The sequence below is a fragment of the Talpa europaea genome, assembly GCF_964194135.1.
Source record: "Talpa europaea genome assembly, chromosome: X".
NCBI classification, from domain to species: Eukaryota; Metazoa; Chordata; class Mammalia; order Eulipotyphla; family Talpidae; genus Talpa; species Talpa europaea.
In genome coordinates this window covers 19,091,951-19,113,833 of record NC_140081.1, presented here as the reverse complement: position 1 = coordinate 19,113,833, position 21,883 = coordinate 19,091,951, and the positions used below count along the sequence as shown (strand labels likewise).

At 35.6% G+C, this 21,883-nt stretch overlaps 1 protein-coding gene across 1 annotated transcript in view; it reads left to right on the top strand.

Moving 5' to 3' along the window:
* Nucleotides 1–21,883, top strand: part of DMD (dystrophin) — a gene marked incomplete at both ends in the record, with an annotated part of 1,915,324 nt that overhangs the window by 1,000,043 nt on the left and 893,398 nt on the right.

Genomic DNA, 21,883 nt, shown 5'->3' with positions numbered 1-21,883 from the left:
TTGTCATTGATTTTTTTCAGATCAAATTTGAGTAGGGAAAGGAGACATTCAAAAACTGAGTAGAAGAGATGTACATAAGCTGAATCAAATAACATGAAACTTCACTAACAAGGAAACATCACTTTAGTCAGAATATGAAAATTATGTTGGTTCATTTTAAAGATTTTGAAGACTATATAGAGCATAGAGAAGAAATAAATCTCTCCTTTAATATCGCTTTCTAGAGAAAATCAATTTTAACATTTAATACATATCCATGTTGAAACATTTCCTAATAATATTTTCCTGTTGTGTACATATAGGTTTAAATTTTCATATTTTTTTAGGAAAAGGGAATGATATGATATATATTGTTTTGTAACATGCTTGCTTTAATTTACAATGTGCAGTCTGTTCGAACATGCTGCTTGTGTTCTAAAAAAAATTGAAATACCTCATGCTGTCAAAAACTGTCTTAAAATAATTATCAGTGGAGTAAAAAGGCTAGGGTAGTGAGTTTCAGACTGTCAATGTCAAAGTTACACTTCCTATGAGTATTTCCATTTTAAAAAAATAACCTTGAGTTCATGAATATGAAACAACCTACAGCAGAGGTCAAATCCAACCTTTGAGTGTATCTTGTTTTGGTTCTATGACAATGGCCTTCATTCCTCTCCTGGTTATTCCATCAGTCTTAACCTATTTTCCTGTAAATGCCATCATTTTATTTATCAGCTGTCGTTAGTGCAAAGATCTTTTTTCTCTTTCAGGCTAGTGTGTGTTTCTGTTGCGATTTGATAGAATTGTTACCAGTGTTGGTTAAATTCTATATATCTTGTGTCCTAATTAATCTATAGCATCCTATCTATGAGAATTTAAAGCACTTACACTATAAGAGAGATTCACACACCACAGATAATTCTTCTTTGCTCTTAAGTTGCCTTCTTTCACATTTTGAAATGACTGGGTAGTATTTTGTCATATTTGTGCCAATACTTATTGGGCCCATCTTACATTGGTGGGCATAGTTGTTTACATTTTCTTGCAATCATGAAAATTCAAAGAATCTAAAACAAAAATGGTAGATATCTTTTCAATTAATCCCCTAAGTTACTATTTTCTTGTTTTTAGTTATAGTTCACCTTTCATCATTTCAGCATTTTTCCTCCAAGACCAGACATATGAGCATTGAGTAGCAACTGGATTAAGTATTACTTGTAAGATTATGGAGCATCAAACCTAGTCAGTATAGTTTCTGGAATTCGGAGGGATCTTAAACATCATCCATTCACATGACACTGTTGCTCAGTTTGCACCTACCATTTCTGCTTTTGTAATTTGTCACCATTCTCTGCTGTGGTTAATTTTTGTGTGTCAATTTGGTTGGTCCAGAATGTGCCTAGACATTTGGTCAAGCATTATTCTGATGTTTTCTGCGAGAGTGTTTCTGGGTGAGATTAGCACTTGAGTAGGTAGACCGAGTGAAGTAGATCGTCCTCTCTAAGTGGACAAAGGTCAGCCTTATCCTATCATTTGAGGCCTGACTTGGATACAATGACTGATTCTCCCTTATCACGGGGATACTCCTTCTGCATGAATGCCATAGAACTGGGACCTTTGCTTTTTCTTGCTTTGAACTCAAACTGAAATGTCAGCTATTTATGAGTCTCAAGTCTGGCAGCCTTTGGACTGATCTACGCACCACCAGCTCTCCTGGGTCTCTCCAGCTTGCTGACTCACTCTGCAGAGATTGGGACTTGTCCGCCTCTATAATTGCATGAGCCAATTGCTCTTTTTATCCTATTAGTTATGACTTTCTGAAGAACTCTGACTTCCCTGTTGTCGGTGTTGCCTTAGAGGTCTTCAAACCAAGGTTATCGTTCTCCATGCCTAGTGGTACCAGCATTTTTTGCTGATCTCTAACAATCAGATAATAGTTATATAGGTCACCTGTTAACAATTTCACTCATAACCCACTGAGGAACATGAAGTCTGTCTTTCTGGTATCAGACTAGAGAATATTTAAATCAAATACTCAGCAACTCGTCAAATACATTCTTCTTTAACCCCATACCATTGTCCCCAATGGGCACGCACCATTGAAACCCTAGTTTCAATAAATTTTCTTGCCTTCTCAAAGAGATCTTCAGAGTTGGGGAAAGATTCCTCCTCTCTGCCTTGGCGGGTCCATTTTGATATAAAGGCACATAGAAGATTTGTCACAAAAGGAAAGGAATTAACTTTGCCTAGGTCCTAAAGCATCACTTCCCTTTATTTCTTGGTGTGTTTCTTTACTACTTGATAGCATTGTGAAAGTGCAAGTCATGAGGTAATAGCTGGATGTCTTGGTAGTGGGTGTTGTGTGGGAGCATACATCTGAGGAGCTCTGAACCTATACACCTGATTCAGGGGCAGTATTGTGTATGAACGCTACCTCAATAAAAAATGATGCATTTTTTTAAAGAAGTAATCATCAGAATATGAGAAAGTTGGGTGAAAACTACAGATATGCAGAGAAAGGGTTGAAATCAGATGATGAAAATCTAACTGGATACCCTAATGTAATTATGACTCCCTGGTTCTCCCAGGGCAGGGGACAGAACAGGTCTTGCTAGGTGGGAATTAGAACAAATCCTTTGATGGAAATTCAGATACAAACACAACAGACTAGAAATGCTTAAAAATAAACTCATGGTGCTCTCATTAAGATGGTGCATGGTTGCATTGGTGAAGGGAATTCTTTGGGGACTACACCTGAGAAGGTTGGGGGAAGCAAATATTGTTTAAAAATGAACAATGAGGGTCTCTCCAGTGGTGCAGGGGGTTGAGTGCAGTGCTGGGAAGCTGTCCGCAGTCTCTGCAGCACGGGTTCGATTCCTGGCTGGCTGTGGAGAAACCCATGTGGCACGGCAGACCTCTCCTGCCTCACCCACTGCTCCTCTCAGCAGTGTCTTCGGTCCATCTGCCTGTTCTGTTCCCCGCTCTGTCTCTGGTGAACCCTCTCATCCTCCCAAACCTCTGATCTGTACCTCAGTACTTGTATAAGTAAATCTTTTAAAAAATGAACAATGATGTAAAAAAATTTAAAAAATAATAATTAAAAATGAGGAAACTGAGGCAGACAGAGATCAAGTAACACTGCTAGCACTTCATCTTGAAAATCCCATTCAAATATAATTTAATAACCTGCTATTAAAAATGAGGGAAATCATTTAATTTTGCACATTCACCTTAAAAACCACATTTACCCTTTTCCTGATTATACTCATATTCTTTCTTTGAGTTGAGTTCATTAAAGACTATGAAATTACAGTTATAGATAGAGGTTAATTTTATATCTGTCCATCTTCTAGCATCATATTGACTCTAGAAAAACAGTTTTTGAATTATTTTATTTTGAGAATAGTGTTAAAATTGACATTTTAAAAGAAAATGTCATTTCAGTAGGACAGAATATTTTTTACATTCTCCTTTATTAATTTTAATATTTCCCAGGCAGAACAATCAGGTGGACTGGAAATTCTTGGTTAGATCTATTAGACAGCGTAAGTATATTTTCATCATTAAATTAAGATGAAAATATAATTTTACTTTAAAGTTTTTGATGCGTGCAGCCTTTAAAAAGTCAACATTTAATCACTTCTGAAATTTGCAGGATACAATTTTGAAAGCCTTCAAGTTATTATTTCAGAAGGAAAAAAAAGCCACTTGTCACAGAATTTTTTTACTCTTCTCACGAATAAAGTCTGATACAGAATATGCAAGTCTAAACTTCTGCGATAATAAGATTCAGTGAGTTTCTCCTTTGACACTGAGCTGACCTTGTAATTAATGTTGTATACTATCCCTTCATTATATGCCAAGTTATAAAATATGACTTATTGGCAGCATAAAGGCACAAAGTTCTGAAATGCAATTTATAACTATGAAAATGTATTGTGATTTGAGTGACAGTTATTTTTTTTTTAAAGAGGAAGATTTTTTATGAATTATTTTATATAATTCTTACATCATTTGTCATTTTTGCACAATGTATGCATTTTCATTTTGGTTATATTCCCCATATAATTCCCCTCCCCTTTTTCTGACCCTAATCCCTCTTCTCCTTCCCCCCAATCCCCCACTGTTGTGTGTCTCTGGTCTATAGTTGCTTCTTGATTTTGATTTTCACTTTATTGCAATTAGTATTTTTCCTGATCCCTTATTTAGGCTTTCTTAATTCCTGCTATGAGTGAGACCATCCAGTATTTTTCTTTTTCTTTCTGGCTTATTTTGCTAGTGACAGTTAAATTTTAATACATCGGGCGAGTGTTACGAAAGATGAATAATGAAACTTTCAACTCAGTTAAGTCATTAATGCGATTGTTTTAGAAGAAAGTCTGCATCTATCAGTGGCCAAGACAATGTGCATAAACACAAACATTTGCATTATGGGAATTGATTAAAATGAAATCTAGTTTTGTACATAATTTTTGTATTTATGCATACAAGACTGGGTTATAGGCCAGAGATTTTAAGGGAGAAGTAAAGGTGGATCTACTGAAATACACTGCTGCAGGGAGCAGCAGGCAAGACAGGAGAGGTCGGCTATGCCATCTGGGTTAGCTCCCTGGTGAGAATCAAACACATGCTGTAGTGCCTGGTGAGAGCTTGATAGCTTGATAGCCTGTGTCTTTAAACCCTGGCCACTAGCGAGGTCCATATGTCAATTTTTATATTAAAAAAAAAATCACCTCAAGGGGCACCAATAGGCCTACTCACTTGAAGCTATGTAAGTTAAGTCGTGTTTACACAGTTAATCTAACCTCTTCTTAGAATTCATTTGTTTAAATGTTGAATTTTTCTCATTATCTGATAACATTTATTCAGTGCTTATTGTGCACAAACCTACTTCACTGATATCTTTAGCAAAATCTTTGGATTAATCTTCAGTTTCTCACCTGAGATGGCTCTACTTACGTTTGACTTCAACCTGGCACATACTTTGGTTTGTCGTCATGAATGGTGGGCACTACTAGCATCTGGGTATGGGTAAGGGACAAGCTACTTGCTGTATAAACAGTCCCTCCCAGTTCCCCTGGACATTCAAATAGGTAGGTAGAGAGAGAGAGAGAGAGAGAGAGAGAGAGAGAGAGAGAGAAAGAGAGAAAGAGAGAGAGAGAGAGAGAGAGAGAGAGTGTGTGTGTGTGTGTGTGTGTGAGAGAGAGTGATAGCTGAATGCATCGAGAACCTAAATCCTTTTCACATATAAATATAAATACAAAGTGGGTTTTGTTTTTGAGTGGGTTTTGTTTTGGGGGGGTGCATAGAAACACCGTTTCAATAGTAGCTGAATTTTTCAGGAATGAAGCAACAGTTTTGGAAACTCTCTAGGTGTTAATTTCTCATTTGAGACTTGTAGGGCTCGGAGAGCAGGGCTCAGCTGGTACCAGAGTGTTTCATGCATGTCACTTGCATTCAGTTGGCATTTGGAAATGTGCACATTAGAGGGTTTTGCACATAGGTACACGTGTCTGGCTTCCATAAGTCTCCTAGTGGGGCCATGGGAATGTGTGCTCTTTCAAAAATATTTTTAGGATTCATTAAATATTGTCATACATTATTTTAGTTCTCCGTTAGAGTTAGAATATACTACAAACAAGATTATGTGATATTTCCATCCCCTCTTAGATTAATAAATAGGGCGTTAGCAAAATATTCAGTTTAACAAGGTGAACGCTGCATCTTATATGGTTCAGAACAGCAGTTCTAAATTGTGTGTTCTGTTTTGCATTAGAGGTTTGGGCTAAAAAATTCTGACTCTCAGGCCTATCACTTACCTCTATATTTGATGGTGGGCAAATTGCTGTATTTCTTCAGGTTTTAATTTCTCTCTATATAAGATGAACCTATTAATAGTGCCTTTATGATTTTGAGACACTATTACATAAGACATCTTATTCGATGACCACTGATTTCCTTTACAGTGTTAAAATTACTAATAATTAATTGCTATTCCATTGACTGTACAGTGCACTTTAAAAAAATCACTGTTCTATATGCTAATTATAGCTACTGAAATGCTCAATAAATATTACTCATCAGTATATGTAGTGTTATTTCCTCAAATATGGCAAAAGTGCACTTTCCACATTAAAGAAAAGGTAGTATAAGATGATGCCTACATTAACAAGCATGTGCTAAGCCAATGAGAAGGAATAAAAATATTCATTTATCCTCGCTTTCTGCTAATCACATCCCTGGCTGTGCCTTCTCTGTTGTTCACGTTACCCCACCCTGAGGGTGCTGCTGTGGCCAGTTCTGTCTTAAATGCTGCCCAAAGATGAAAACACAAAATATTTTAACAGAACGCCATGCCTGTCAGCTTTGCTTCCTTCTCTCTGCCATAAATAACAACGACACTCAATCCTATTCTTTTGTTATGAAGGGTAACCTAAATGAACAGGCACCAGAAAAAAAACAGTTATACAAGGTTGCACACTGAGAAACTGATGCCAGGAGATCGGCTGGCTGAGTTTCTCTTGAGCATTGACTGGGACCTAGAAGCAAGAATTTTGCTTTGCCATGTACGTATATGCTGTGAGTCTTTTCTTAGAATGAATATCTGAAGCCAGCCTACAATAGGCATAATAGTTGCTTGAGATATACTTTAGAAAATTGTGTTTGTTCTATTAAAGTAAAACTTTGCTTAAAGGTGAACTTTATTTTTTAAAGCAAAATATTTTGACAAGTCATTAAAAACATGTCAGATGGGCCTCCCTGGTGGCTCAGCGGGTTGAGTGCAGCGCTCTGAAGCTGTCCACAGCCTCTGCAGCACAGGTTCGATTCCCGATCTGCCAGGGAGGTACCCACATGGCGTGGCAGATCTCTCCTGTTGTGCCCAATGCTCCCCTCAGCAGTGTATTTCGGTCCATCTGCCTGTTCTGCTCCTGGATGTCTCTGGTGAATCCTCTAACCCTCCCATGCCTCTGACTTTTACCCCAGTTCTTGTATAAAAATAAATCTTTGGGGAAAAAAAAATGTCAGAGTGCAGTGATCAGTTATTAGGACTTCAGAAGTTCTTTTTTAGAGCTTCAGTTTATAATTAAAATGTCATCTTAAGGAGCGTAAGACATACTTCCAAGATAGGCAATTTATGTGCCTTTGTTTTCAGCTAATTTAGAGTCATCATGAGAAGAGTCATCTCTTAGTAAAAATTACTTAATGGTGGACTAACACTTGATAGTTAATCTCTTCTTTCATTCTGCTTTATATCCACATTTATTCAAGTGCTAATGAGTATGGGGCAGCTATGAAACACTTTATTCCTACATTAGAGTTCTCATAATATGTGCCATTGATTATTTCTCATTTGTTATTAGCATATCTATAGATAGATGATGGAGGGAGGAAGAGAGAAAGAGTGATAAAATAATAATTTTAAAAGTGTATTGTACGCTTGCTGGAATAGAATTGCTAATTATTTGAATACTGTCAAGGAATTTGACAACATAAGCCTATGCACTATTGTCTCAAAACAACAGTGACACCACTGAGGAGTGATACCAAATTCAAAAGTAATCACAGGAATTAACTTACATGCAGTTTAATTGGGCTAAAAATAGTTTCTTGAATTTATATGTTCCATGAGTTTGAGATTAATCTATACCAGGTGATAAAGTGCTTCCTTAAGTTATTAGTGAAAATATGTGTCTTTATTAACCTCAATTTTTTTCTCTAGACATTTTAAGACATTTGCATTTCTGATCAAAATAAAAGATTCAGTGCTACCTTTTAGAGATATTAAACAGATATAGTCCTGTTTAATACTTAAAAACAAATTGGTTATAATATTCTAAAGTAAACTAAACTATTATACAATAGAATTTAGAAGTATGTCTTAAAGATATTTGCATATATGTAAATATATGGCTTTTAATATTAAGGATGTTTAGAATTTTTCTGCCTGCCCTTCATCCACCTGATTTTCGGGTGCATTAGAAACTGTTTGAGATGTTACTGTAAGGTCAACTTTTCTAACCAGAAAGAAAATTATCCATTTACTCATCTACTCACTATGTGTCAGTAAAATCTTATTCTTTGAAGTAGTTATTATAAAAATATAGTACAAAGTCAGTGTTTTCACTTATTATTGTATCTCTAAAAGTGTAAATTACTCTAAATGGGTGAAATTGCAGCTTATTAAAAATCAATTTAAATTTACAAATCAATAAGGATAGGATTTTTTAACAAGTATTTTCAGCAATAGAATAATTAGAAGTGTTTGGAAGAAAAGAATTCAATAAATATTAAGTACAAACTGGGTTCACAGTTTATGTTCAGTTCTGGGAATGGATTGCAAGAAAACAGCAATATAGCAATGAGGAGAGTAAAAACAGGAGCACCAGAGAGCATGGGTTGAGGGTAGAGAAACACCCTGTCCCATATACTCCTACCTTCCCCATTTATGAGGTTTGCAGAGCAGTCGTTCCTCAGAGCCTTTTTTCCAACCTGAGGTTCAGAGAAGTTAAGTAATTTTCCCGATGTCCTGTAGCCATTAAGTATTAAGACCTAGATTTGAATTCTTGTCTGCCTAACTGTCTGGCCTCTTAGTGACCATTGTTGCCAACATAAAACTCAAACTCTAGATGGAAAGAAGAAAAATTAGGGAAATGTAGACACAGAATAGAGCAAATAAAAGTGTACAAATACATATGTTTTCTCTATGTCTTTACTATAAAGATTCTCATATAGGCCTTTTACTTAATTTATGGAGAAAAAGGTGTTGTCTGTGGTGAACTGAACAGTTGTTTGATAAATTATGGCAACCAAGCATCAACTTGCAGGAATGGATGCAGAAAATGAAATCTGCCTGAAGCAAATTTAAAAAAAAAATACAAATGAAGAGACGAATAGGAACATGGAAAGGGGTAGAGTGTAAGGTCCTGCTGAGGCCATTAATGTACTTGCTCTGGGGTACTGTTCTAGGCAAAAGGAAGTTGGTGAAGGAGACATGAAGTTAAAAACAGAACTCTGTGTGGAGATTTCTGGACCTACTAAACATAGAGCTTCCATATGATCCAGCAATTCCACTCCTAGGTATTTACCCAAAGGACACAGAAACATCAATTCCAAAGAACACCTGCACCCCTATGTTTATAGCAGCACTGTTTACAATAGCTAAGCTTTGGAAACAACCCAAATGCCCAAAAATAGATGACTGGATCAAGAAGATGTGGTACATATACACCATGGAATATTACTCAGCATTCAAAAAAGATAAACACATGCAATTTGCAGCAACATGGATGGCGCTGGAAGGGATCATGCTCAGCGAAATAAGCCAAAAAGAAAAAGAAAAATACTGGATGGTCTCACTCATAGCAGGAATCTAGAAAACTTAAATAAGGGACCAGGAAAATGAATAACTATAAGAAAGTGAAAATCAAAATCAACAAAAAACTATGAACCAGAGACACTTTTAGGGTGGCAGGAGGGGAGGGATTTGGGTCAGAATGGGGGGGCTGCAATTGTATGGGGAATATAACAATAAAATTTATAAAAAAAATAAAAAATAATAAAAAAAAATGATTCAAAAAAAAAATAAAGTAGAATCTCTATAGGAAAAAAAAAAACAGAACTCTTAGAAGGAGATGATAACATGGGGGGCGGGGAACAAAGATGGTTGGAAGTTTCTAGAGGCGGGAATTGAACAAGTGATACAAAAGTGTGATCCTTTGAACTGGACAAGGGACAAGAAACACTAGACAAGAAAAAAAGGAGGCAAGCGAAAGTCCTCCAAGGAAAAGATGAAAAATATTTTAATAAGCAAATTGACAAATAGCAAAAGATATGCATCATGCTATGTTTTCTCATTGCAGAAGAAGACAGACTGGAGTTATTTATGCTTTTAAGAAAAACATAAATCCATAAAGCAATTGTAAAGCAGAAAGTGATGAAAATATGTATTAATACAGGAAGGACAGCTCCAAGGTCTCAAACTTCCATGTGAGATAAATACATTCACATTTTTTTTTAGTTTACAAAAAGGGTATCTGGGAAAATAACAGATAATGATTTTCTCTTTTTCATATATTTGGATGAAGAAATAGAAACATAACCTATCTGACAGAAACATTTCACTTAAATGGAAGAAAGTTAGATTATCTTAAAAATAACTATATGTCCCAAGTCATGTATATCTCCGTATAGTTTTAAAAACTTGATTTTAATAGCAGTTTTTTCTGGAGAGAATGTTAAAAGATGCTATCTTTTTTTCATTTCTTCTCATTTTGTGGATGGAATTAACTCATAAACTTGATTAGAAATAGATCCCAGGGCCTCCCTGGTGGCGCAAGGTGTTAAGACACAACCTGTGAAGCTGTCCACAGCCTCTGCAGCACGAGTTCAACCCCTGGCCAGGGAGGTGACCCACATGGTGCAGCAGACCTTTCCTGACTAGTTCGCTGCTACCCTCAGAAGTGTATTTCAGTCAGTCCACCTATTCTGTTCCCCACTCTGTTTCTGGTGAATCCACTTACCCCCTCAACTATGACCTGTACCCCAGTTCTTGTATGCATAAATAAATCTTTAGAAAAAAAAATAGATACCAGAGAGATGTAAATCCATTGAATTCAGATAACATAAAATTAGATCATATGTAGTTATGCATGAGGTCAGAGGGTGATAAAATTAGGATGAACTGAAAACTTAGGAGCCAGCTTGGGTTCTTTTATGCAAATCATAGGAGAATGGCACAACACTGTAGGAAACATTCTTAACGTCAATTTATTCCTAAAAGCCATTTTCATAGAGCACACTTCAGGCCATAGACATGCCTAACAAATTCCAAGACCTCAGTGTACATGCACAGCAATAAACTCAAAGATTGTAAAGATGATGATTCTGGAAACTTTTAATGATCCCAATCATTAGCAAAGATTAAAATTACATTCAACATTCTATATTTACCAAGGCAATAAAGTGGACTAATCTATTTTAAAGAGATACTAAAATGCAGTCGTGAAACAAACAAAATGATTTTGATTTAAACTTCATGATATACATAAGTTAAATTAATCAAAACATTCTGAGTTTTAAGTGTTCTGATTGAAGTGATTATATTTAGCCCAGCAAGAATAGGAAAAGGTGAAATATGGATATGGCATTGAATTTAATAAGAGGTTTATATGGTATCTTTTAAAAACTTGTATTAAGCATCTACTTGGTGGTAAGCATTATGCTAGGAGTAAATGATACCAAAATTACAGGGTAAATACTTTCCATGAATTTGAAAGAGAACACAAATAGATCTAGAATAAATTAGCAAACTCCGTGTTTTTCAGTGAAGAGACCTGACTTCATAGGAAGACTCTGAATCAAGCAAGGCAGTATGAAAACTGTATTGTTAATGAGACAGAATGATCACGCCATCAATATGGTACCAGGCATAACATTTCCATACAAATGACCATATATATATATATATATATAAATATATATATATAATTATAATATATATATATATAATTAAAACATCCTTTAATTTTAAGCTTAGAGTTTGTTCCTGGTATAAACAAAGTCATTTTATATTTCTGGTTCCATTATAGAGGTATTCCATAGGATATGAAAGTTTGATCTTCATAAATATTCACTCAAGGAGGTTAAATTATCATTTCAAAGTAGATATATCTGAAAACTTTGTTTCTGAGAATTTTTTGCTTTAAAAGTCAGCCGTTAAATACACTAACTCCATTAAAGCTGTTGTATTCTAGAAGATTTTAAATATCAATATTTGAATATATTAGAGTCATGCAAATATATAGTATGTATATACTATACATATACTATATGTAGGATGGGCCATCTGGATGCATGCCAGAGTCTTGGAAAAGTCTGCTTGTCTTAATGATGGTTGGCTGGCTCATGCTTTTGATGCACATTTTTGCTTTAAGTGATTCAAGTGTCTAATCACCCCTTGGGTAAATGTAACTAGGGTCTAACTACCATAGAGCTCACCTCTCCAGGGAACTACCTATTGCTTTACTCTTTTAACATGGCAGTAGTCTTCAATCCGTGGTATGCTTAGGGCTTTCACTATAAATAAGTTATTTGAAATGTATGATTTTTCTATCTTCTTTGAATAGAGCTCTTGGAATGTTATTTATTAGTAATGAGAGATATTCTCTATTATCTGTTTCCTAACTATGGCCTATTTTTTTCTTGGTGATAATAATTCTTGGCTTATTCAAATTTATAACAAATCTTTTTTCTCAGGCTTGACTATTGGACACTGTTATGGAAAGAATTGAACATAATTTAATGGCTTTTTAATTTAAGGGCTAGGTCAATGTAGTGCAGCTGTATTTTATCACAGGGGCTCTGAAATCAGACCTGAGTTTAAATTCTGATTCTACCACTTTCTAGCTGAGTTCTCCTGGTTATGCTATGTTTGTTAATTTTTTCAGATTCTTCATCTGTAAAATGAGGTTGATGGGATAATTAAATCAGATAATGCACGTGAAACATTTAACCCCAAATTAGGAGATATATTATTTAAAAAAAATTGATTACACATCATACACGTCAGTGATCATGCTATGCACTTGGGATACAAACTTGCATAATGAATAATAAGTGACCCCTGACTTTAGGTAAGCTGTACTCTAACATAGCAGGTATGCGTGTAAAATGCTTGTTATTTTGTCAGGCACATAATATACATGTTTAATATATATTGGCAGCTACGACCATTTATAGATGTAATATGCACATATATGTGTTATTGTTTTTATGAGCTTCCATGTATATAAAATCGTTTTAATCCATCAAACATCAAGTCCTAAACAAGGACTTTTTAATCTGTTAACAAACATTGAGTTTATTTTTTACCTGTTAATCAGTGGGACTCTTGAAATTATTTCCTAAGAGAGTAAATATTACAACCTGTAATGCATGATTGTCCTCATCATTTGTAATTATGCAGTTTTACATTAATGAGTATAAAACCATTGTGGTTATTCATATTTCTTAAAATCTTCATAGCCTCAGAGATCGCTGATATATTTAGTGAAATCTTGTGAAAGGAGGGTTAAAAATGAAATTTCAAGCTAGCTTTTGTTTTGAAAAATATAAAAATTTTCATGTTATTTTTCTACTAACTATAGAGATAATTTCATTCAATATCATACTTTTAATTCTGTAAACCAATGTCTTAATTCCAAACCACAAACTGTTTTAATCCTACTGAAAAACAGTAATTAAACTATGTCTTGCTCAAAGCACAGTGGTGATATACTATATAATATACCTGTTGATAAGTCATGAATCTCCTTTTAACACTTTAATATTTTAATGTAATTTCTGGTTTGGCATCTGTTGGCCTGTCTTGCTCTTTCAGTTTTTAATTTTTGATAAATAATTTATATGGGGTTTATAACTTTATAATGGATTTTTAATGGTAGTGTATAAAAGAGAAATTGGTACTTAGTAAATACACTCATTATTCTCAGCTGTTAAGTTTTGAGTCATAGAATTAAATAAATGAAGGCAAAAGGAAATGTTAACAAAAGAAATTATTCTTTCTATTATATTTAACTTCACATACTTTGTAGTTAGCACCGACGTGCAAACCTGTTAAATGCAATAGTAAAAGCATTAATAGAGGTGGTATAGAATAGAAAGAAAAAAAAATATTCTAAAAATGAATATAAACAGTGTGCAGGATAAATACCCCGAATGAGCACAAGGTGGCTTAATACAAGAAAATCCAAAATAGAGCAAAAATAATTGATTTGTTGTTTTGTTTAATTATCTTATATAATTAGACTTTGATTTTTTTAGATAACAGAATTAGCTGGTAAGGCTTCCCTAAAAACCAAAGCAGCAATCTCTCTAAATAATTCCAAAGCCAGAGACATGCTCCTTAAAAAAAGAGAAAAGAACGCAATGAACATTTTGAGAAAACCTAAAGATACTGCATTGTAAATAAAATTGTGTAGCTATTTTACTGATAGAGTATAATATTAAAAATATAATTTTCAGCCTTGGCATAGCTACATGTATCTAATGCTACATCATTACTTTAAATGGATCATATAGATCAATGAAATAAATGAGATAGCAGATATAAAGTTTATAGACCAGCTGTTGCTATTTCAAATTGAAATTCCAAAGGGAGTTCACATCTCATCAGAAAGCTATTTAGTCGTGGTTCAAACACGAATTCCATTTGTTGCATTTGCTGAGTTATACCTTTCCTCTGTGAGGCTGAAAGAGAAAGATACCCAGATGAGACCGTATCTCAAGTATTCCTCACTTACACTGTTGATGCTTCAGTGAAAGATACAATAGGAGTTTCAAAAGGTGGAATAAACCAATGGGTTAGTATGCGGGTGAATTTTTTGAAATGTTAGCTAGAAGCCCTGCTGTCATGCTGGGATTTTGCCCAGGCCTCATCTAAGCTGAGGCAAATTATCATGCATAATCTAATCTAAGGAATCCTTTAAACTCATGGAAATTGAATTTAGAACATAGCTCAAAGCCAATCTCTTCATCTTGACACCAAGTCAGAGCATCAGTCTGTCTATCAAGGATTCTCGTTGGGAAAACCTTGGATGTTGAAGTAATGAGTACTATTTTCCTGAAATTTCTGAACACCACAGGAAAGTTAACCTTTTTTTTACTATATGATGAATATTAAGATTTTCTCAAATTAGCCCTCAGATCTAAATTTTGGATCTTTTGAAGGCAGTTACTATTTAGAAGTATTAATTCAACGTAAGCCTTTACCTTCCCCCCTACCTTCCCTAATGTCAGAAATTCTTGACAATTTTTGTCATCATTTTATATTCTTTCATTTTCTTTAACCAATTCATTTCAATAAATGGATTATATTTCTTTAATTCTAGTGTATGCTTTGTCTCTCAGTGACACTATATTTTTGTTTTGTTTCTTTCCAAATTATGCTTATTCAGGTAAAGTAGTTTTACATCTTTGTAACTGCTCCAGGGGTTATAGATTCAAACCTCTATAAATGTGTACTTTTCCACCATGCCCATAACTGCCACTTTTCAAATCTGTGAATAAGATCATATTGAAATATATTAAACTTGGGAAATCTGATGGCTTTTGGTTTAGCTCAGGCTATAGATTACCTGTGGAGATTGGAACTGCCAAAAAAAATAGCTTCAGTAGCCCTTTGAGTATTCTAAAATAGGGACATTTTCCAGAGTGTTGGTTTCTAAAGCTTCCATTATTTCTTGATGTTGAGCTTTTGGACTTAGTTACATTATTTACTCAACATTTAAGCTGTGAATTTTTTTATCAGTTATATTTTTATACCTTTCATAATCAAACTGCTTATCATTGAAGAATATGTTTCCATGACCCTGGAAGTATTCTTCTTAGGATTTCTTTGATGTGGTTTTTGACATATGCAATATGAATTCAATTCAAGAACAGCAGAAATATTGCAAAGAAAATCTAAGAAAATCAGCTTTTCTTACTTGTCTGTCAAAGTCACCAGTATCACTTAATCAGTGCTGTTTTTCCAAAGGTACTTTTTATTCTTTCTCTGAAGAAAATCATTTTCTGCTGTTTCTCAGTCCACATGCTTGTGTGACTTGTGTGTGGCATAAGGATTGGCTGTCTTCTCACAGGCAACTGATAGAGAATGCTTCTCTCTTGTAATATCCGCTACTGGAAATCAAACCCATGAGCAGAAGAGGGTGATTGGCTGGTCTGAAGTGGTACCTCATGAAATGGGCTATGTTGAATTGTCTCCTATGACCAGGGTTTATCCCCCACTTCAGGTCAGCTCGCATGGATTGCATTATCCAACCAGAGAAAGCGAAGATGAATAGACATACCCGGACAAGAACACCCTTTCATTTACAGTACTCGTTCTACCTGTTCAGGGACTGAGTACTTGAGTCTGCCAGGGTAATTGATTGCATGATCAATAGGTAGAGCTTGTGGAAAACAATGAGGAATGATACTACCTCACAAGTGAGCTTAGTGCTATAGTGATTGTAAGGTGGGAGGTTTCCTCAGAAACAATTTTATGCTCTTCACTCTTCCATTTCCCAGGTTTTCATGTAAGCAGAAGCCCTCTTCAAACTGAAGGCACTACTCCTTTAGTTTTGTTAATGTTAAGAATTTGAGTGTAGGGCCTCCCCTGGTGGTGCAGCGGTTGAGCGCTGTACTGCGAGGCTGCCCGCAGCCTCTGCAGCGCCGGTTCGTTCCCCGGCCGCCAGCGAGGTTGCCACAAAAAAAAAAAAAAAAAAAAAAAAAAAAAAAAAATTGAGTGTACCTCCCGCATTTCCTTGAATATCTAAATCCAGCTCTTCCTATTTTTCCAGGGAATGTAATCTAACTACTCCATCCACATGAGACTTCCTGAACATTCTAAATCTATGTAGTTGGCATTGACTTTTCCAGGTAGACTATTTAGCATGAACTTTAATTCAAATTCTTGATGATCCTGCTATGCCATCTCTGTCTATTGACCTATAACTCATGTATCTTGTTGAAATACCTGTTAACCTGATAATTTAGGTAGAAATCCTTTATTAACACTTAGCACCAAATAGCAGTTGTTACTCCTAATAGAACTTGAAAGATTCCAGTTGTTTCTTACATATTTCAGTATTCCATGTATGTAGTTTTTGTCTATTTTAAATGATAGCATCTCTGAAGTGTTGCTTTCAATATAATGCATAATTAGTGTAGAAGGGTTGCCGCGGACCAGCACAGCAGTAGACGATGAGGCCATCTCAGGGTTGAGAGAAACGTGCAGGGTGGTCAGGGCGTCGGTGAAAGAAATGACAGACACACTTCAAGAGAGAGTGTAAATCTGAGTGTAATTTTCTTTGAGTTTGTGACCAGTATATATATGTTTTCCAAAAGCACAGGAACAATGAATATCAATGAAATCAGCTTGCTCATGGGCTCAGCCTATCACCTACAGGGCAGTGATCTACATCTGGACCCAGCCTCATTCCTAAGTAGATAGATCATTAGTTTTGTTTTTAAACTATACAATCACATTTTTTACTAACTACTTTTTTACTTAAACTATATTTTAATTATTACAGGGTTTAGTAATGTTTCATTTGAGTCAGCCTTGTGTTAAGGATTTCATATGATTTTTTAATTAACAAGCAATGACCTTTATAGAAGAAAGAAGGAAGTTTAGAAAGACAATAAGGGATTAAAGTTTGTAGTTCTACAAAGACTGGATAAGGTTTTTTAGAATTCTTGTAGTGGTTCCTGGTGGTCCTTATCTTTTGATAAGCTTCTGTCTTATCTATGTTTTCAGGGAACTTTGCTGTACTTCCCCTGCTTCAGGGAGTTTTGCTGTTCTCCCCCTGCATGCTGGTTCCTTGCCCAGCCAGACCTAGGGACCATGGCGAAAGCCATTAGCCCTAAGGGTCACTGCAGGGGGAGGTGCAGCAAAGGGTGAAAAGAGATAGCTGTGATCAATTGAGGGTGGCAGTAATCATTGACAAGATAACTTTGTGTGGTGATGAAGTTGTTCTGCATCTTGGGTGTGATTGTGCACTTGTCAAATTCAAAGAACTTTACACTAAAAGAAGTGAGTTTTTCTATATGTAAACTTTTAAAAGTATTTGTGTTTAAAGAAAGAAGATTCTGGGCCTCCCTGGTGGCACAGCAGTTGAGCGCTGGGCTGCGAAGCTGTCCCGCAGCTTCTGCAGCGCTGGTTCCATCCCCAACCACTGGCGAGGGTCCCACAAGGTGCGCAGACCTCTCCTGTAGCGCCTGCTGCTCCCCTGCTCCCCTCAGCAGTGTACTACATCACTCTGCCTGCTCTGCTCTCCGCTCTGGCTCTGGTGAATTCTCTCACCCTCCCGTGCTTCTGCCTGTACCCAGTGCTTGTATAAATAAATAAATGAATCTTAAAAAAGAAAGAAAGGAGATTCCTACGCATTGTTTATTGGACACATATCCAGAAAAAATATATATATTTTTTAAAATTCTTGTTTTAACCTAGGCTTCTTTTCATCCAGAAAGGCTTTTCTTGCTTGCCTTCACATTGGGATGGCTCTTGGTGGTTTTTTCCTTGGAGCACTGGTTGTTGCACACTACATCAACCCCAGTCTTACCAGATTGAATTTAAAAAATATATATAAAGTCTTGAGATCATTCACTGTTATACAGATGGCTCCCAGCAGCATTTGACCTGTATTAGATGTTTAACTATGGAACTATTGCTTTAACAAGAAAAAGTATTTCACATTCTTTTATTTAACCATTTTTTTTTAATTGTCCTCTGCCTCAAAACCAGTCCTTTATCATTGCCAATCCACTTTTCTCCTTCTTTTGCTCTACTTAGGTTGGAGTAATAACCTGGTAACCCATGGCAAAAACTACAACTCACAACACAACATGTACATCAGTGTGGCGGACAGCATTATTTTTTAAAGATGTGCTAGAGTAGTTTTAGGTTCTTTTTTAATCTCATGAAAATTATAAATAAGTAATTTGTACTTTCTTGTAGTCATTTCTTCACAAAAAAGTCTTCTGCTTATACCAATTATTCATATATTTTGGAGGTATTAAAAGCTCCTGGTTGAGAGCTTGAATTTAAGAGACTATCTAAGATTGTTTTTCAGACTTCATTGTCTTTTACTTCATTGTCTAACCTTGAGCAAGTGACTGAAATCTCTATCCTCTTAATTGTAAAATGGGGGAATAAGTATGTCCAACCTATATGATTTATATGGATATTAAGTGAGAAATTGATTATTTAACATGTAGTGTATTGCCTGGCACACAGGAATATTAATTCTTATTGTATTTCCTCAAAGAAGTCCATGTATATGTTTGTATGTCCTTGTATTACAGTAGTAAATATCACAGTAGTTTAATATATGAGGTATGCAGTTTTATAGTACTTAATTTAACAAATAAACAAAAGATTTTCATGTTAAATAATTAGCCACAGGATTGATAGACTAGTATTTTACAGTCATTTTCTGAACTGAGGTCAAATCCAAAAAAAAAATGTAGTCATTTCATGTCGCCCAGTTTCAATGTTCTTCATAGAATTTCATCACAAAATTGTGTCTGGTTCATCTTGGTGTTCTCAAAAATGCCTAACATATATAGAGATATCCTGGAACCATTGTCCACATATGACAAAGCAGAAATTCCTTTTATTATTTTTTATAATAAGGTACCATTGTTTTATACCTTTGTTAATATTTTGACAGTATAGGGTTTTTCCACCTTCTGTGTGGTAATCATAGCTCTCCTGCCCCCAAGGCAGCCATACCCCTCTGCTGGAGTCCATTATGCTCCCCCAAATCTCTACTCTCATCCCTCCTCTTCTTCCTCTCCCACTCCCTTCTTGGATGCTTCAGGTCTATGGTCAGTTTTCCAGCATTGGTTTTATAGTTTTTTGTTGTTTGCACTATTTTCCACTTATAAGTGACCCATCTGGTATTTCTTTCTCAAGCAATTATAGGTACATTCCTATATCAGTGGATGACTTACAGAGAACAATTCCATAATGGGAATTCTTTCATGATCACAAATTATGAATCATTTTTTCATTTTATGTTATCTTTTCCCCTAGTCATTAGGAAGGGAGTGGTGTCATTATAGGCAAGAATGCCTTAGAATGATACTCATCCCGTCATGTGGTAAATATCAAAAATCTTAAAAGTGAATAGGCTGTGAAATTATCCAGAAAACCAAAAAATCTTGGGGTGAAATTTGGAAGATTTTTTGGTAGATAATGCTTATGATGTATGCAAATTAGCCTTTGTCCACCAACTGTGAATGGAACTATAGTTGGTTTTCGAAGGTTTTCTTTCTGAAGTTATTTTTAGTTCTATTTACCTGAAGTTTTCCATTTCTGGCACTGTGAATTAACATTAGGCCAATCTGCTATGCAGAAAAAAAACCTTAATTGAGGTTGTTGAAACAGACAAATAAGCATGTAAGTTAGAGTATACTGTCACTATTCACACACTTTTCAAGACGGCTTCTAGGAAGACTGGCCTCAAGCAGGAACTTCTTTTCTATATTAAGAAATCAAGGAAAGGAAACTACATGACCTTCATACTTACATATCCTCATTGATGATACCCTTCTTCCGCCCCCCCAAAGTATGGATGTGAATGAATGTATCCAGTTTTTGTGCAAAAGCCTGAATCATCTGTAGGGACTGACTGGGTAGATCTGTTGTGTGGATTCAAGATAAAATGTTTATTACTACTATCTCAGGATGCATTCCATATAACTACAAAAAAGATGGAAATGATGACATTCTAGATTCTCACAGACCTATATTCTAATTTTTTTAATTGAAGTACATTTACATATGGAAACGTGTATTTATCTCTTGTATATAGCTCAGTGCATTTTCACAACTGAATACAGCTGTGTAAACATGTCCTACTTCAAGAAACAAAGCAAAACCACTCCAGAAGCTTCAATCTCCCTTCTAGTGATGACCCTCCCCAGCACCAAGAGTAACTACTAATCTAATTTGTAATGGCAGAGTGGTTTTACCCTATTTATTTGCTGAATCAGATCATTCATATGATCTTTTGTTTCTGGTTTTCAGTCCATTGTATTTGTGTGATTCATCCATTCTCTTGTGTGCAAATATTGAATATTCACTTTTAGGGCAACATAATATCCTATTGGGTGAGTATAACAGTTCCATTGTTGATTTAGCTATTACAAATAATGCTGTTATATCATTCTGATATATGATTCATTCAAAAACTTACATATTTTTGAAGAGGCTATACCTAGAAGTTAGCTTGTCAGGTCTTAGGATACATTATACCCATTCAATTTTAGTAGATATTGCCAGATATCATAAATATACAGTTGGGTAAATTTAATGATCTATACTTGTGGAAAATCACACACACACAGAGGGAGAGTATGTGTGTGTGTGTGTGTGAGAGAGAGAGAGAGAGAGAGAGAGAGAGAGAGAGAGAGAGAGTGTGAGAGAGAAAGAGAGCATGAGAGCCAGAGCATGCTTTCACTTAAGTGTGAATTCTGCAATTAATACTCAGTTTACAAAAGATTTGTCCCTCCAAACTTGTGCTACGTACCCATCTCTCAGAGTAATTTGACTTGCCTTTCCAGACTCTGTGATCAGTGTGATAACCTAAACACTCAGGACAACACCAAGCTCGTATGCATCCCTTTAAAACTACAATAGTGGCCCTTCCTCTGGGCAATGGATCTCTGGGTCAGGATTTACAGCTTGAAGATTTCAGTGACTCTACTCCTCTCAGTGTGCCTGTGGGGTCAGTTCACAACCTGTATCACCATACTAAATAGCCTTATTTTGCTTCCCCTCTGTCCAGCACCCCATTTCAGAGGATTGCCATTGTCCCTGAGTGGATTTATTGCTCCCTGGATTACTTACTTCCAATGTACATCTATATCACTTACTAAAATAACGAGTTATATTCAAAGTCAAGATGGCAACTGAGCTACTATTTATTCATTGGTTAGCTATTGCAAATGACTGATATATACATTCAAACTCAATTTGGGACTGAATCCTATTTAGAAAACAGATATTACTTGTGCTTATTAATCTCAAATAAGTATCTGAGTAATAATCTTTGAAGACATGTCTTACCCATCTGCAGGCTTGCAAAAGGCTTATCCACAGTCTGTGTCCAAAGTAGAAAGGTCACCTTCTTTGACTTGATTTAATAAAAATATATTCCTTCTTTGGGCAGATATTTATAAAAGGCACCCCAATCTGGGGTCTGGGGGTGAAGGGATGCAGCCCTGAATCAAGTCACTTAACCTGGAGAAGGCAATATGTGTTGGCTTCTACATTCTCCTTTTCGGGCTGGGTGTCTTTATGCACAAACAGCCCAACATGTGGTGCCTCTACTCATATGAACACACACAAACACAC